The 15,589-nt window shown below is 48.1% G+C and overlaps 1 protein-coding gene across 2 annotated transcripts in view; it reads left to right on the top strand.

Moving 5' to 3' along the window:
- Positions 1-15,264: 15,264 nt before the first annotated feature.
- The window catches only part of ENTPD4 (ectonucleoside triphosphate diphosphohydrolase 4), a 41,072-nt gene continuing 40,747 nt past the window's right edge, over positions 15,265-15,589 (top strand). For both annotated transcript variants that reach the window (XM_083184757.1, XM_083184756.1), the window contains exon 1: positions 15,265-15,469. The gene's annotated coding sequence lies outside the window, so the exon portion shown is untranslated. The remainder of the gene's footprint in view (positions 15,470-15,589) is intronic.

The following is a 15,589-nucleotide window of genomic DNA, read 5'->3' as shown; positions in this document are numbered from 1 at the left end:
CCATATATGGAACTAGACACACTCTTTGGGTGGAGCATGACACGCCCCCTCAATGAGGCGCTTTGCAAAATTCTGTTACCAACTATAATCTCCCTGAAACTAGTTTTCAAAAGTAGGCAAGTATGCCCACCCCCGTCCCCTTACAAGTCTTCTCCTATTCCCCTTGAGCAGCCCGGAGCCCTCCCGGACACCAGAATCGCATGCGATGTATTGCATGTGATGAATCGCATGCTGCCATTCTGCAGGTTATGTATCTCATGTTATCCCCACTCCCTGACGCCGGGAGGGAGGGTCGGTCATGGAGATCACACGTATGCTCTCCGTGTCTGATTTGATGTGCACTGGACCACACATCGTATTGGAGTCAGACACTTGCGATTTGGGTCGATTTCACCTGATTGTAGCCTTTTGCAAGTTGACTGACAGGAAAGCGCCGTTTGTGGGTGTTACCTGGACAATTTATGGGAGTGTCTAAAAAAAATCAGGCATGCCCAAGAGTTTTCAGTGAGGTCATGTGACGTCCTCGATCAGCCTGTTTGTATCACACAGGTGGAGTAGGTCCTGGGTCCCGCACAGCGAGAAAATCATTGGCTAGTGTGTGAGTTGCATATGGATATTCAGTTAGACGCCCGATCAAAGGCGTAACTACCATAGGTGCAAGGTGTGCAGCTGCTATGGGGCCCAGAGCTGAAGGGGGCCCATCTTTCCTGTCTAAGTAATAGGTTTTACATACATTTAACACCATCAGTTGATAAATAGGGGGCCCTTACAAACTTTTGCTATGGGGCCCACGAATATCTAGTTACGCCCCTGCGCCCGATTAGCACGATTTTTGCAAGCTACTCGCAGAGTTGCAGAGGGTGGGGTTTCACTCTGTCTGCTAAATCGCCCCACTGCAATCAGGTCTGAATAACCCCCCTAATGAATGCACACCTCTATTTTGCAAGGTACAAGTTAACACTAAAGAAAACAAAGACAGGCAATTCAAATGATGTACATTTCAATGGAACAAAACTCTTTCATGACACCTTGTGGACAGCATGAGGTACTGCAACAAAGGAATACTGCAAGGAAAGTCATACCCCTTTCACATTGCACCTAATTACCGGGTACAAGCCAGTTTCTTGCCGGTTCGACCCGGTAATTAGTGTGATGTGAAAGGGGTTACCTGTTACAGCTAACCGGTAGCAACATGGCAATCCGAACCGGGTAAAAAGCAGAATTATTACCAGTTTGTTGCAATGTTGCTGTGCAGTGTGAAGGGTTAAACGGGTCGAGCGACCCATTTCCCATTCATACTATGGAGGAGGCAGTGCTTGGAGCACCACTGCGCATTTGAAACAGGAGGTTGGTGAGGAGGATTGGGAGGCTGGACTGACTATGCTGGTAGCCGGAGGATTAAGCTCAGATGGTGTAATGGTTAGCATTATTGCCTCGCAGCGCTGAGGTCATGGGTGTGATTCTGATTTACATGCTCCCCTGCGTGTGCGTGCAGGGGAGCGATGGTCAGCATCTGCGCATGTGCAGATGCTGGGTACGTGCGGACACGTCAAACTGACAGTTCGCCATTCGGTTCGCACCTAGCAGTACGGGCAGGGGTGAGAGTTCATGCCCATGGGAACGTCCCTCGCCGGCCCATTACCATGGGAAATTCACCGAAATTCATAGCGCCATAGTGTTGACCAGAATAAGGTCCTATGTGTGTGATATATAAATAACTGGTAATAATAATAAATAAATAAGTTGAACTCTTCACGCTCCAAGCGGGTCAGTAAATATATAAGGGGTGAGCAAGGAAGATTTTCAAATAGTACCAGTGGTGAGGAGGGAAAATATCATCAAAATATATAATGGGTGGGGGCAAGGGGGGGGGGGTCATCAAATACGTTTGAAGCAGAGGTGATGAGGTGCTGCTGGGAGGGAGGAAGAGGGAAGGAGGTGGTGACATTTACTATATATAATAGAATGGTATAAAGATCTATCTACCTATCTGAGATACAAATGATATATCAGTGGTCAGGATGTTGGCGGACAAAAATCCGACCACAGCATCTTGAAAATCATGACAGATGCTCCGTACATACCATGCCCCTCTACTTCTCTAACCCTAACTCTACTTTGCAGAAGACCCACTGTAAATGCAGCGCAACCCTAATCCCTATACCCCGCCACCTAAACCTAAACCCTCCCACCCACAGCCTTACCCTAGCTCCCACTTGTAAGTGCCTAAACAAAACCCCCCTCCCGCAGAATAACCCTAAGTCTCCCCACTAGTCCCTAGACCTAAACCCCCACATCCCCAACCTGACCGCCCCCGCATAATCCCGATCCCGGGATTGGCCACCCTAGATGCATCCCATCTAATGATCTAAATATACATATATATAGGACCTGCACTACTGCTACTACCTCAGGCTGATTTGCCAGTTCCCACCATAGACGTCTATGTTAACGTCTTAACATAGACGTCTATGGTGGGAATGGGCCATAGACACACATGTTGAATTCATAACATGCGCGTCTATGAAGAGCGCACAGCCTATCAGGTGCAAGGTCCTATGGAGCTCACTCCTGATAGACTGATGGGAGTCTTGGTGGTTACGGGTACTTTGTGTTTTTTATAAATAAAAAAATGAGAGTTCCATTGTGGATTTTACAGGAAAAGTGTACCAAAATAGGTGAGTATGTATGTATGTATGTATGTATGTATGTATGTATGGTATATGTATGTAGTAAAGTTATACTTTATTCTGTGTGAGTGTTATTATTTGAGCATTGGTCCTGCTGTGGAACTACAAGTCCCAGTGGGCCCTTTAATGCCCTGCATGCTAGGACTTCTGGTTCTCATGGTGTTTGAGTGAGCGTCGGAGTGAGCAAGCCAGGAACTGCAGATCACGTCTCCTCAAACTCACACCTGTTCTACCCGACGACCGCAACTGCCAGCCGCTGCTTGAGCACTATCCCCGGTGTCTGCAAGCGTCTCAATCAGCGCGAACACACAGTCCATCTGTTCTACCCCACATCCTCTCCAGCAGAGCGGCAGTCAGTCAGCCACTGCATTATATGATCACTGCACCCTCCTGCACATTATAGTGCAGTTATCTGCCTGTGTACTTGGATTTGTAAACTTTTCTGGTACTTGTATCGCATATGTTATATTTTACAAACACTACTGCAACAGTATCATTGTTATGTGCAATTGTATCAAACACAGCATTTTTTTTAGCCAGCAGGCAACTACTATTTGGCTTCATAATAAGTTATCATTTAGCGGAGGCTGCATATTTAGCCCCATTTTACCTGTGACTTCCTATCTTACTTCCTCTTTTTTGGTATTGATTATATTTATGTCCTTATTTACTGTCAGTCAGTTCCTCATTATTTGAATAAATCACAGACTGTCATTGCCCAGATATGTGACTGATATACATAGGCCCTACACGCATGCTGGTGTGTGTAGTGCAGTGACGTGCGGTGGTGGCTGTGAACAGAGAGGCACTGTCACAGCCACCACTGCACCCCCCAAACCCGGCCACTGCTGACACCAGACCGCGTCGTCGTCCCCCCGCCGCCGCCGACAGCAGTCATTGTACAGTGCAACCCGGGTGACACCAGACCACGTCCCCCGCCCGCCGCCGACAGCAGTCATTGTACAGTGCATCCCGGATGACACCAGACCACGTCCCCCGCCCGCCACCGACAGCAGTCATTGTACAGTGCAACCCGGGAGCAGGCTGATTGAAGACGTCTCTGTGCGGGTACTCACTGAAGTGACCGCAGCTCTCCTTGATGCCTGGTCCGTGCGGCGCCCCGTGGCATGGCTTGCAGAACAGGTGCGCGGCGGTGACTCTGCGGCTGTAGCAGGGAGTGGGACAGCACAAAGATTGCCTAGTAGATGAGTTTTGTACTGCTGCTGTCCCACTCCAGCTGATCCTCTCCGGGCAGTCAGTGCGGAAGTCCACTTCGAGCACTGCTGCCTGTGCCCAATCCCATTGGCTACAGTGACAGGGGCGAGCTTTCATATTGGCTGAAAGCATATCCCCTGTCACTGAGGCACTTATAACGGTGCCGCTTTCAATAGTTTTTTAATGGGCTTTTACAGTGTGCTGTTTGTTCCGGCCCCCTTCCCACCCCCTGCTTCCAGCTTTTGTAATGGGAAGCAGGAGGCACCGCATTTGATGCCTCCAAATTTAATTGAAACATTATACAACAATGGGAATGATTAAATTAATATAAAGAAGATACTTATGACACAGAATTTGTGTCATAAGTATCTTCTTTGTATTATTTTAATCATTAATGACAGGGGAGGCACTGCCTCCCCTGCCTCCCCTGACTGCACGTCCCTGGTGTAGTGCTTTCTAGCTACGCTAGGTCGCTCAGCACACAGCGCTGTAACTCAGCATACAGCACTGACTGCACACACACAGCGCGAGCTGTCAGCGGTGTGTTCTGCGAGATCTGTGCTCACTGACCACAAATCTCGGCCAGCAATAGTGCATGGTTGCCGACATTTGCTTTCTCCTCTCCGGGAGAAGCCCGGAGAGGAGACCCGATGGTAGTATCGCAGGGGGCGGGGGAAGGAGGACACCATCAAGCCCAGCCCCCATGGCAGGCAAATATCATAATTTGTGGGTTTGCGGATTGGGGGAGGGGCTAAAATGACGTGAAACTATGCGATTTGCTGCATTTTAGCCCCGCCCCTCACCACGGACCCGCGAAAACCGGTATTTCGGGCAGAACGAAAGGGGGGTTGCGGGGGCTGCATTGCCAATGCGGGAGGATTGCCCACCTTCCCGGGGGCCCGGAGGGGTATCCGATTTTTGGGAGCCTCCCGGCAATTCCGGGAGGGTAGACAAGCCTGCAATAGTGACATGCAGTAGTAGTAGTAGTAGTAGTACGTTTATTTATAAGGCGCCACAAAGTGTCCGCAGCGCCGTACATAGCAAACAAAAAAAAAAAAAAATTACAAGGTAACGTACAGGGTGTGTAGAAAGATACAGTATAAATAGGGTGATGCGGATTGCTGTCGCTATGCCCCTACACACACACACACTGATGTAGGGGTATTTTCTAAGTGACTTAGCCAAACTTAGCAAAGTCGCTTAGAAAATGACTTAGGGCGGGATGTATTAATATACATCGCCGCCCAGCCGCCGCGATGCTACCGGCTAGCATCAGGGTGCGGTGACGGAGACCCCCGCGATACCTGTACTGTGGGTCTCCGTCACATCCCAGCGGCTGTCAGTGTCCCCAGCATCTCCTCCTCCCCCTGAAGCCGAATGTCTCCCGGCTGTGACACCTGCTGGGGGAGGAGGAGATCGATGGAGGACGGGATGGGCGGTCGCGCAGACGCCGGGCAGCAGGCAGTGATAGAAGCCCATAGGCTTCTATAGGGTATCGCCACCCAGAGGTGGAGACGGGGTGGTAGGGTAATGGTACATAGGAAAATGCCCCGTTTTACCGCATTTTCACCTTTAGTACATCCCGCCCTTAATATCAGCATGTGTGTAGGGGCCATCTCTCTCTCATCAGCGATCAATGCTATTGACAGATAACTGTCAGCAGAAGCAAATGTGTCATTATCTTACTGGTCTCACTGTCGCCTCTCATTACAGCACCCTCTCCCTAAAGGTGCGTACACACGGGGCAATATGTCGCTGGCAATATATTGCTCAGCAATCATATTGCCCCGTTTTCATCTGCGACCAGAGATGGTCGCAGATGAAAATGTCACACTGCCTGGAGAAGAGGCAGTGGAAGTCGTTGGTCGGAGGAGCATGCTCCTCCGACCAGCGACCATTCAGGGGCTAAAAACGGGAGCTCGCGCCTGGCGATTTATCGCTGGTGCACACATTGATAAGTGTTCATAATCCTTTTGTATCACCATAACTCACTGGCATGCCCAATTCCATCTGATTTTGGAAGATGAGCAGTGAATGGCTGGGTCAGTATTTGTGTGGGAGACTCCCAGAGAATACTCAGTGCAGTACCAGGATTACATCTCTGCACAAACAGCAGATGCACGACATTATTAGAGCTTGATCTTGTCACTTCTTGTCTGCCTGCTATCTATTAATACAGGGACCAGTACATAATTCCTTTATCAACTGGCCCCATATGTTTGATACCATTAAGACAAAGTTCTCCTCCCTTTAGGGGTGGAATAAGTGGCGGTTGGATGATTCCCAACTGTAATATATGTTGTGATGTAATACACTAATAATGCGTTACTTAAAATTGGGATAATAATCATTTCGCCGCATCTAATAGAGAATAGGGGAAATTTACTAAGATTAGAGTTCTATGTCACACGGGATGTTGCTATGGGCAACTAATCAGATACTATACATATCTTCAAGAAGGTTCTAAATAAATAAGAAGATGATTCTTATTGGTTGCCCATAGCATCCAATGTGAAATAGAGCTCTCATGCCTGCCGCTCACCCTATTCTACGTTGCGGGGAATCCTCCAAACAGCGAGGCTCGCAGCCAATGTTCCCTCTAATTTTACGAAGGCTGTGTGCGGCAAAAGATTTTGGCTGTGCAACTTTGGAAGGAAATTTAATTTTTTGTGCGTCACTTATATATAACTGGAAAATGACGTTCAGCATTTGTGTTAACTTTACTTCAAAATGATAATAAACATTTAAACATTCAAAACACAGCACACAATGTAGTTAATGGGTGAAACACACATTAATTGAGTCCACAACTGCAAAAAGGGACCACTGCTGCTTTGTGCGCTCTGTTGTAATGTATGTGCGCACGCTCATCGAGTTGTGTGCGCGCGCACGTGCGCACTGCTTAGAGGGAACACTGCTCGCAGCTATTGCAGGGAGCCTGCTGCATTTAGCAGTGAGTCTCACTGTTTTAGCGGCCGCACCCGCGGTTTCCACGTCGCTACAAAAACAAAGCGACATGGAAACGGCATGTGCAGGGGGTCAGTTGAATACTGACCGTGCGAGCTGTGACAGTGAGCAGTCAGCACTGTTCTCTCTCACAGCTCGCATTAATCATTGAATGAATATACCCCTTGTGTTTTTACATAATTGTGGGGGGGGGGGGGGGCACCACCAACCGGTTACTGCTCTATGTTATGCAAGTTTGGTTTTGATGTTGTTATTACTTTACTTACTGAGACACGTATGAGACACTCGTGTGTCTCAGGCAGATGGAGCGCCTCTGCACCGGTGCCCGCATGATCGCCTCTCCGCCGGCGTCCGCCAGCGCAGGGGATCTGGCGGTCACCAGCACTGTGTGAGAGACGCTCACTAGGCTTGCCAGGGACACCGGGGACAGAGCCACAGCTCGCGGGGACAGAGCTGCAGCTCGCGGGGACAGTACGGTGACTACGCTGTCTGACAGGGACACTACGCTGACTGCGCTAGGCTGCCATTGGGCTATGCTGACAGCGTAGAGTAAGGTGCCATCATGAAACAAGTACCCTTACTTTTCTTAAATAGGTCTGTGTTAATCCACCCCCATTGTTGTATGACAACTAATATAGAGAATCTGATTGGCTTAAACCTTCCTTAAGGTGCCCATACACTAGTAAGATTTATCTGCAGATCTGGCTGGTTGGAACAAAAACATGGTTATGGATGAGTGACAGTTTGTCAGGTTTCCAGCATTTCCAAGCAAATGGTCAACTGTCATTTGCTCTCATACATAACCATGTTTTTGTTCCAACCAGCCAGATCTAAAGATAAATCTGCGTGTGTATGGCCAGCTTTACAGTTCAACTTTCAAACCTTTTATGGCTGGGGTGCAGATTATTCTGAGTAGCACACAGCAAAGTACAGTATGTGTCTGCATCTAGAAACATTCAGCAGACTTCTGGCGCAGTAACTGACACGTGCAGCTCTGCATGTCTGCACACGATTTCAGCAGATGAAACCTCTTGCTCAATATATTTGAAGGCACAAGTGACTTGTATATATCTCTTGGTTTCCCCAACTTGGGTCAATTTTTATCACCTATGTCAAGTACTGACTAACTCATTTTCTACATTAATATCTATTCACTTTTGCAATGGGCTCACTCTTTCCTAATAGTATAAGATACAGATGTAAAACATTAGAGGGAGAAAGCCTGTTCCATCCATTAGGCATCAGTAAGAGTATATTTATTTGGCAATGTGTGCTGTTTGTGTAGCAACTGGAGGCGGCAGAGGATGAGCATGGCTAATTAATAACAGTCCTTTACAATGGCATGGGCTGCAGGGGTCAGAGAGCCTGAACAGGCCCTCTGCTGTGCCCTGTGGGAATCGAACTTCTGCAGCCTAAATACAATAAAACTGGACCACTTGCCCTCGTTACATACTTTCTGGCATAAAATAACTTCAGAAATATAGAGGTCTGACTCTGACAGATTTAGTACATAGTTTAAAGTAGCACTGTTAACAATAAAGTTTTATCGTTTCAATTGAATGCAAATATAACATTGCATTAGTATTATAATTAATAATAATAATAAATGTAATATGAATATAATAATAATAATTTGCATGCAATTTATCACATGTAAAGGTGCCCATACACGCTCCGATCCCGGCGTGCGTTCTGGGCTAAAATAGCATCCATTGCCTTGTGCATGCAATGCAATGCGATGAAATGCAAGTACAAAAAGTATGTGCAGCACATACTTTTTGTACTGTGAGATGAGGTGCCGCAGGAGCACAAATCGCACTGCCGGGATCGGTGCGTGTATGGGCACCTTAAAGACTCCCGGGGAAATGTAGGAGTGACAGGGGGCAGGAGAATTTGGAAAAAAACTTCAAGACTGGCCGGCTGTTGATTGGCTGAGAGAGCATAATCAGCGGCCTTCCATCTGGGCGGCTGCTGATTGGCTGAGAGAACTCTCTCAGCCAATCAGCGGCCGGTCAGTCTTTTGAAGGTGTTTTTTTTTATTCTGATACCACTCACCGATGCTGCCTCCCACTCCCCACCCGGGACCTGACCATGGATCAGTCCCGTGTCTATTAATCTTTACGGAATACGGCATTTGTTGTGAATCAAACACAATAGCTTTTTAAGTTAATAAAATAACTCTCTGGATATGAAAAACTGTATTGCATCTATTTTTTACACAGGCGTTCTACCACTGTACATTTTGAATTGTGTCATAGGGTGCTAAGTCGCTATTACTATTGTATTACCATTGTAAGTTCCCATAGAGAAGCAGGGGGCTCAACACTCACCATAATAAACGGGTGCATGAATTGATCAATGTAGTTAAGCTTGTAGCCAGGGCCGGTGCTCTGGTGTTCGGCACCCTCCTGCAAATGATAAATTTGCACCCTCCCATACTTTACAAAGGGACAGCGCACACCAAAACAAAGACATGTGGTCTAACAAGGAAGGGGCATGGCCACACAATAGTACTTCCATTCCAAATTACACCACACAGTAGCACAATCTTATTCACCAGACACAGCACCAGTGCCATAACTAGACATTTTGGTGCCCTGTGCCAGAAAGGGAATTGGTGACTGCCCCACCACCACAGTACATTCAGGGAGAGTGCCTGGCAAAAATGTAGGAGCGTGGCTTCATAGTGAAGGGGTGTGGCCATAACACTGTAACCAATAACACTGTAAAGCCCATAGCACATTATGTTTCACACCTTTATGCCCATTACACATTATACCACACACAGTAATGCCCATTATACATTATGCCACACATCATGATGCCCATTGCACAATATGCAGCACACAATAATGACCATATAACATTATGACACACATTATGCTACACGTAATGCCCCGAGTACTCCTGCATATGCCCACAGTAGTAGCGCTGCTTATACATAATGACCACAGTTGCCCAAAGAAGTAGTATCGCTGCTTATATAGATAATGCCCACAATTACCGATAGTAGTAGCGCCGCTTATACATAATGCCTACACCAGTTGCCGACAGTAGTAGCACTGCCCAAAGGCAGAATTCACTGACTATATATAACTCCCACACCAATTGCTGACAGTAGTACTCTCACACTTTACTCACCTACAGTAGTTCAGGCTGGCAGCTCATCCTCTCCTCCTTCCTTTTTCCTTAGTCTTGCTTCCCTGTAGCTCCACCTCATATTCCCCATGTAGCCCTGCCCCAGGGGCGGGCTGGGCCGGGGGGCAGGGTGCCATGTGCCCCCTGGGCCGCTTAGCCAGTCATGGGCTGCGGGCCGCACTGGATCACCATCCACCTCCTCCAACCCTCCTGCGCTGGCCGTGGCTTCCAGAACACGGCCGCGGCTACAGGAAAATGCCCGCCGGCCCCCTGCACTGAGGACATGTCCTCAGTGCAGGAGGCCAGCGGCCATTTTCCTGTAGCCGCAGCCGTGTTCTGGAAGCCGTGGCCAGCGCAGGAGGGCTGGAGGTAGTAGCCTTACCGGACTGGGGTAGTAGCCTCACCGGAGGAGGGGCATGTACTGCGCTCTCCCCCGCCCCCCCCTCCCCTCAGCAGCAGCAGCAGCAGATGGAGAGACAGCAACAATGGTGAGTTGCTGGTGGGAAATTCTGGCACTGTGTGGGCATATGTGTTTCTGGCACTGTGGGGGCATTTCTGGCACTGTGGGGGCATATGTGTATTTGGCACTGTGGGGGGATATCTGGCACTGTGGGGGCATATGTGTCTTTGGCACTGTGGGGGCATATCTTGCACTGTGGGGGCATATGTGTATCTGGCACTGTGGGGGCATATCTGGAACTGTGGGGGCATATATGTCTCTGGCACTGTGGGGGCATATGTTTCTCTGGCACTGTGGGGGCAAATGTGTCTCTGGCACTGTGGGGGCATATGTGTCTCTGGCACTGTGGGGGCATATGTGTATTTGGCACTGTGGCGGAATATCTGGCACTGTGGGGGCAAATCTGGCACTGTGGACATCACATTGTGCGGTATAATGGGCATCATGGTATGGGGCGTAATGGGCATTACGGTGTGGGGAGCATTGGGTAATTGCCATCTCAGTATGGGGTGCAATGGGCATCAAGGTGTGCGGCATAATGTGTAATTAGCATCACAATGTGCAATCTGCAGGTACACAATACAATCATGGTACAGGCCACGCCCCCTTATGATAGGCCACACGCCTATCATAAGGGGGTGTGGTCTGTAATATGGGGGGGGGGGTATGGGCCAGTGCTCTGGACTTGCCCCCTAGGCTTAAAGTTGCCAGCCAGCCATGGGCCTGCCCCCTGCATATTTGTAGCCCTACCCCTTTTTGGTCCTTGGAATAGCTGCAACTGTATAACCTCCTGTTCGCTGGCGGCACTCAGGGACCCAAGAAACTTTGTCCCTGAGTGCCGCCAGCAAACAGGAGGTTATCAATATATACAGTATAAATGTATTTGTTATGTAATCATTTACTATTCCTTATATAGCGCATCAAATTCCGTTGTGCTTTACAATAGAAAACATTAATGAAACTAACTGGGTAGTAACAAACCAGCATAGAGGTAGGAAGGCCGGTCATGTTTGCAAGTTTACAATCTATAGGGATAATAGGAGGGATACATAAGGATAGGATTCCATAGCATGGCAGTCCCATCAGATTACAAGACAGTCCTGATGAGATGCAATTAGATATTGATTTATTAACAGTTTCTTATACAGCGCATCATATTCGTTGCGCTTTACAATAGGAGACAGTGATACAACAAACTGGGTATTTACAGACAGTCAAAGTTATGAGGGCCCTGCTCACAAGCTTACAATCTATAGGAAAATAGGCATTAGTTCCACCAGAATGCAAAGGTTCCTGGTGTGCTGTATGATACGGTGACACAGCAGTTTGGCCAGGGTTCAGGCGGATGGAAAATGTGAAAAAGAAAGAGAGTTGATATGTGTGGACTGTACAGTGGGAATGTGATTATATAGAAACAGTGTATGAAGGTTAAGTGGCAGGTTCTGGAATTTGATTGGTTTGTCTGAAGAGTTGAGTTTTCAGGGAACGCTTGTAGGATTGGAGACAAGAGGAGAGTGCATGGGAGAGCATTCCACAGAGTGGGTGCAGCCAGGGCCGGATTAAAGAGGGGCCCAGGGGGTCAGTACCCCTGGGCCTCCTCTATCTTGGGGCCACCTGTGGTTGGCATTTATTTTTTAGCTAAAGGCATTCTTCATGGGAGTGGGGTAGTGCTGCAGCTTCACCTATCAGCCGATGTGACAATGATTAATAGTGCTGAGTATTGGGAGCCTGTCACGCCTAAGGCAGGAAGTCTCAGGCGTAGGGACAGGCGTATTACCCTAGGAGCCCGTAAAGGGTTTTAGGCATCCCCTCATACACAAAGGAGGGCCCGATGGCGTGACCAGGACAACAGGATGAAATAATAAATAAGTCTTTATTGAAGAATTTACAAGACAGTAATATTGGTAGTGGAATTGCAAGTGCAGATAACTGATAACGGAATTGCAAGTGCCGGTAACTGATAACGAAATTGTAGGTGCAGGTAAGTGATTGGAGATTGGATGATTGGAGATTGGACCATTGGGGATATTGATGAAGGAATTGGATATTGGTGAAGCCAAAGGGAAATGGAGTTTGCTGTATGAGGTCATAGCTGCAGGAGGACCAGGGATACTGGGCCACAGATAATAACCGTCGGGATGATAGGAGAGAGGATCACACCTTTGGAGTGTTAACCTAACGTCCATTAATCCCTATAGGCGGCAATGAAGATTCCGTGGTAGGCTTCACCCGAAGAACTGGGAGTCAGGCTGTAGCGATGAGCTGCAGGAATTGCCAGAGATGCACAGCATGATGCTATCCGATGGACAACAGGAATGGTAGCTGATGGGAACAGCTGGCTTGGAGACTGCCTGGAAGCAGTAGAAGACAGTGCCCGAGCACTGTAGGAGTCAGGCTGTGCAGGAGCTGGTATAGCACTGGCGCAAAGGCACATCTAACCGGAGGGTTTGACAATGGAAGCTCTGACAAAGAGCAGGAGTCCACCTAGCACTTTTATACCTGCAGGTGGGAGGAGACTTGGCTGGCCAGTAACCAGGAGGGAAGTTGCAATGGATTAACTGGGAAAGTCTGTTAGCTTGCTGCATGACTGAGGCCTGTAACGAGAGCAGCTGTAGTGAGCTGAGGCATAGGCATCGTGCAGGTTTTACTTCACAGCTGCAGCATCAGGTACTCACTGGAGAGACTCTGTGGAATCTGTGCTGTGATCTGCAGGCAAACAATATTGAGGATATCCAGACTTGGAGCACAGTGACAGTCTGGAGAGACACTTTAAAGGTAAAAATAGTGTTTATTTTACCTGGATCGTGACAGAGCCAAGGCACACTGAGTGCACAAGTGTGCAGTGCATTACTGGGAGTTGACTAAATTCCATGACATTTTGCACAAGAGGTCAGAGGCTGAGCAGCTTGTGCTGAGCGCTGCTTGGTGGAGCTCATCATATGCTACTCGCGCCCATAAAGGACAGCAGCGGCCTCATCATGGGAGGGTTTTTAATCAGAGGCAGCACTGAGCATGTCAGGGCTCCTACAGAGTGAGGTGCAGAGGGACAAACACAGGCTTTTCATGTGGTTATATATATATATATATATATATATTTATGTTTATATGAATCCCGCCCCCTGCAGTTACCCATTGACCAAGTTTATACTGCCTTTACTCTGTGTTTTGACAGTGTAATATTCTCCATAATCCTTTCTACCATCTCCTAGTCTTACACTGAACTGTGGACTCTCAAAGGTGAAAATACAATAAGTGGATGCAGCTATCACATTCCCCCCTTCCCTTCCCATACCATTGTGTGCCTATTTTATCAATTGTTTATTTATTATAGTATGTTATTGTACAATTAAATTGCTTTTTTAAATTGACCTTATTCTGTCGTCAATGTAAGCGCAGTCTCCCCCCCCTTTTCCAGTACATAATATTCTCCCATGCAGTTTTCAGCCTGAATGACAAGTGGGAGGAGCCCCCCTGTCTGAAGTGACCTGAAGGCTTAATCCAGCCCTGGGTGCAGACCAATGAAAGCAGATATGACTGCTAATGGAGGTTATGTGGGTGGTTCTGGAATATGATAAGCTTGCCTGAAAAGGTGAGTCTTCAATGAATGCCGGGTATGGGTAAAAACCGGACCAGGGCAAGACCCCCGGACCGGACATAAAATTCTGCAGTCCGGGGGGGTGTCCTGTCCGGGGGTGTCCTGCCTGGGGGGGCTGCCTGTGAAGCCTGTCACCAGGGACTGGAGGAGGGGGAGAATACCTCCCTGTATGGTCTGGGCATGTAGCAAAAATCGGACGGTCCGGACCACACAGGGTGGCAGCAATCTCCCATGTCCCTAATGATAGCTATCACAGGGAACCCCCCCGGACAAGAAACCCCCCGGACGGGACACTACACAAGCTCCGGACTGCAGATTTTGATGTGCAGTCCGGCGGTCCGGGGTTTAGTCTGGGTCCGGCTTTTACACAGTGCCATGAATGCCTGAAAGTTTGGAGGCTAGAGGAGAGTCTTAATGTGTGTGGAAGGGAGTTTCATAAGGTGAGTGCTGCCTATATATATAAAGTCCAAACTCTACACATTTCATCTATACAGACTTTATCAGGGGCTTTATCAATTTTGGATGAAATGAGAACATGAATGCAAAAATATGGATCAACTAGTAAATGGTTCCATCATATATCATCATTAATTCATAAATAGTGATTCAGTAACGATTAGAATGTATCCTTTACAATAACACAACTTTAGAAGGCTAAGGACCAAAGGTGTAATCCCTCCATGTGTCTCCAGGCAGGATCATATTCCACACATTTTGGTCCACATTAGGTCCATTAGAATACATTCACCTTATTATCTTTTGCTAACTTGGTGCAATTAAATTGGAACACTAGTAAGAATAACCCCAGATGAAGTCTTTGACAAAAGAAACGTGTTGGGTTACCTATTCTACATCTGCTTATATGAATTTCTTCTGAACATGTTTCCAAAAAATCATCTGGATTGTTATCATTGTTGCTGCACTGATTATGGACTATTAATAAGCTATTGGCTACCCTCCAAAGGAGACTTTGGTGCCATTCCACTATCTATCTAAATAATTTTCTATACTTCCTCCTATGTAACGAAAAGACCCTACATTACTTTTAAGCTAGAATGCAGCAAAGAGCAAACCTTCAGGGATAACTGAAGTAAGGGCAGGCAGCCAAGACTTAAACCCATTTCAAAAATGGCACCTAGGAATTCCCTGCATTGCGTGATTGCACATGCGTACTATGAGCCGGGGAAGGTGCGTCGCGTCCTCTCGCGGGAAGTAGGCAGGTGTCCGGTTGCTAGGGCCGCCCGGCTAGCGGGCCTGTGACAGGGGAGCCGGCTCCCGAGGCAGCCGCACTGGGTACACCCCCTGCCCAAACTCCTCCCCAGGGGAGAGCAGCCTGTCCGGCCGCGGTGACGTGTCCTTCACCTGGCGAAGGCGGCGGTGACAGCACCGGGGCTGCCAAAGAAGGTACGTTCACATGTAGGAGCCGGTATTGGGGGGGAGTTAGGCGCGTGCGTGGTAGCGGCCGCAGGTTCCCCTCTCAGCTGCCAGGGTTGCCCGGGTTGACCCCCTCCATATACAGAACAA

The sequence above is a fragment of the Crinia signifera genome, chromosome 4 (genome assembly GCF_055691185.1).
Source record: "Crinia signifera chromosome 4, ASM5569118v1, whole genome shotgun sequence".
Taxonomy (NCBI): domain Eukaryota; kingdom Metazoa; phylum Chordata; class Amphibia; order Anura; family Myobatrachidae; genus Crinia; species Crinia signifera.
The sequence above is the reverse complement of the archived record's forward strand: the minus strand, read 5'-3'. Positions and strand labels throughout refer to the sequence as shown.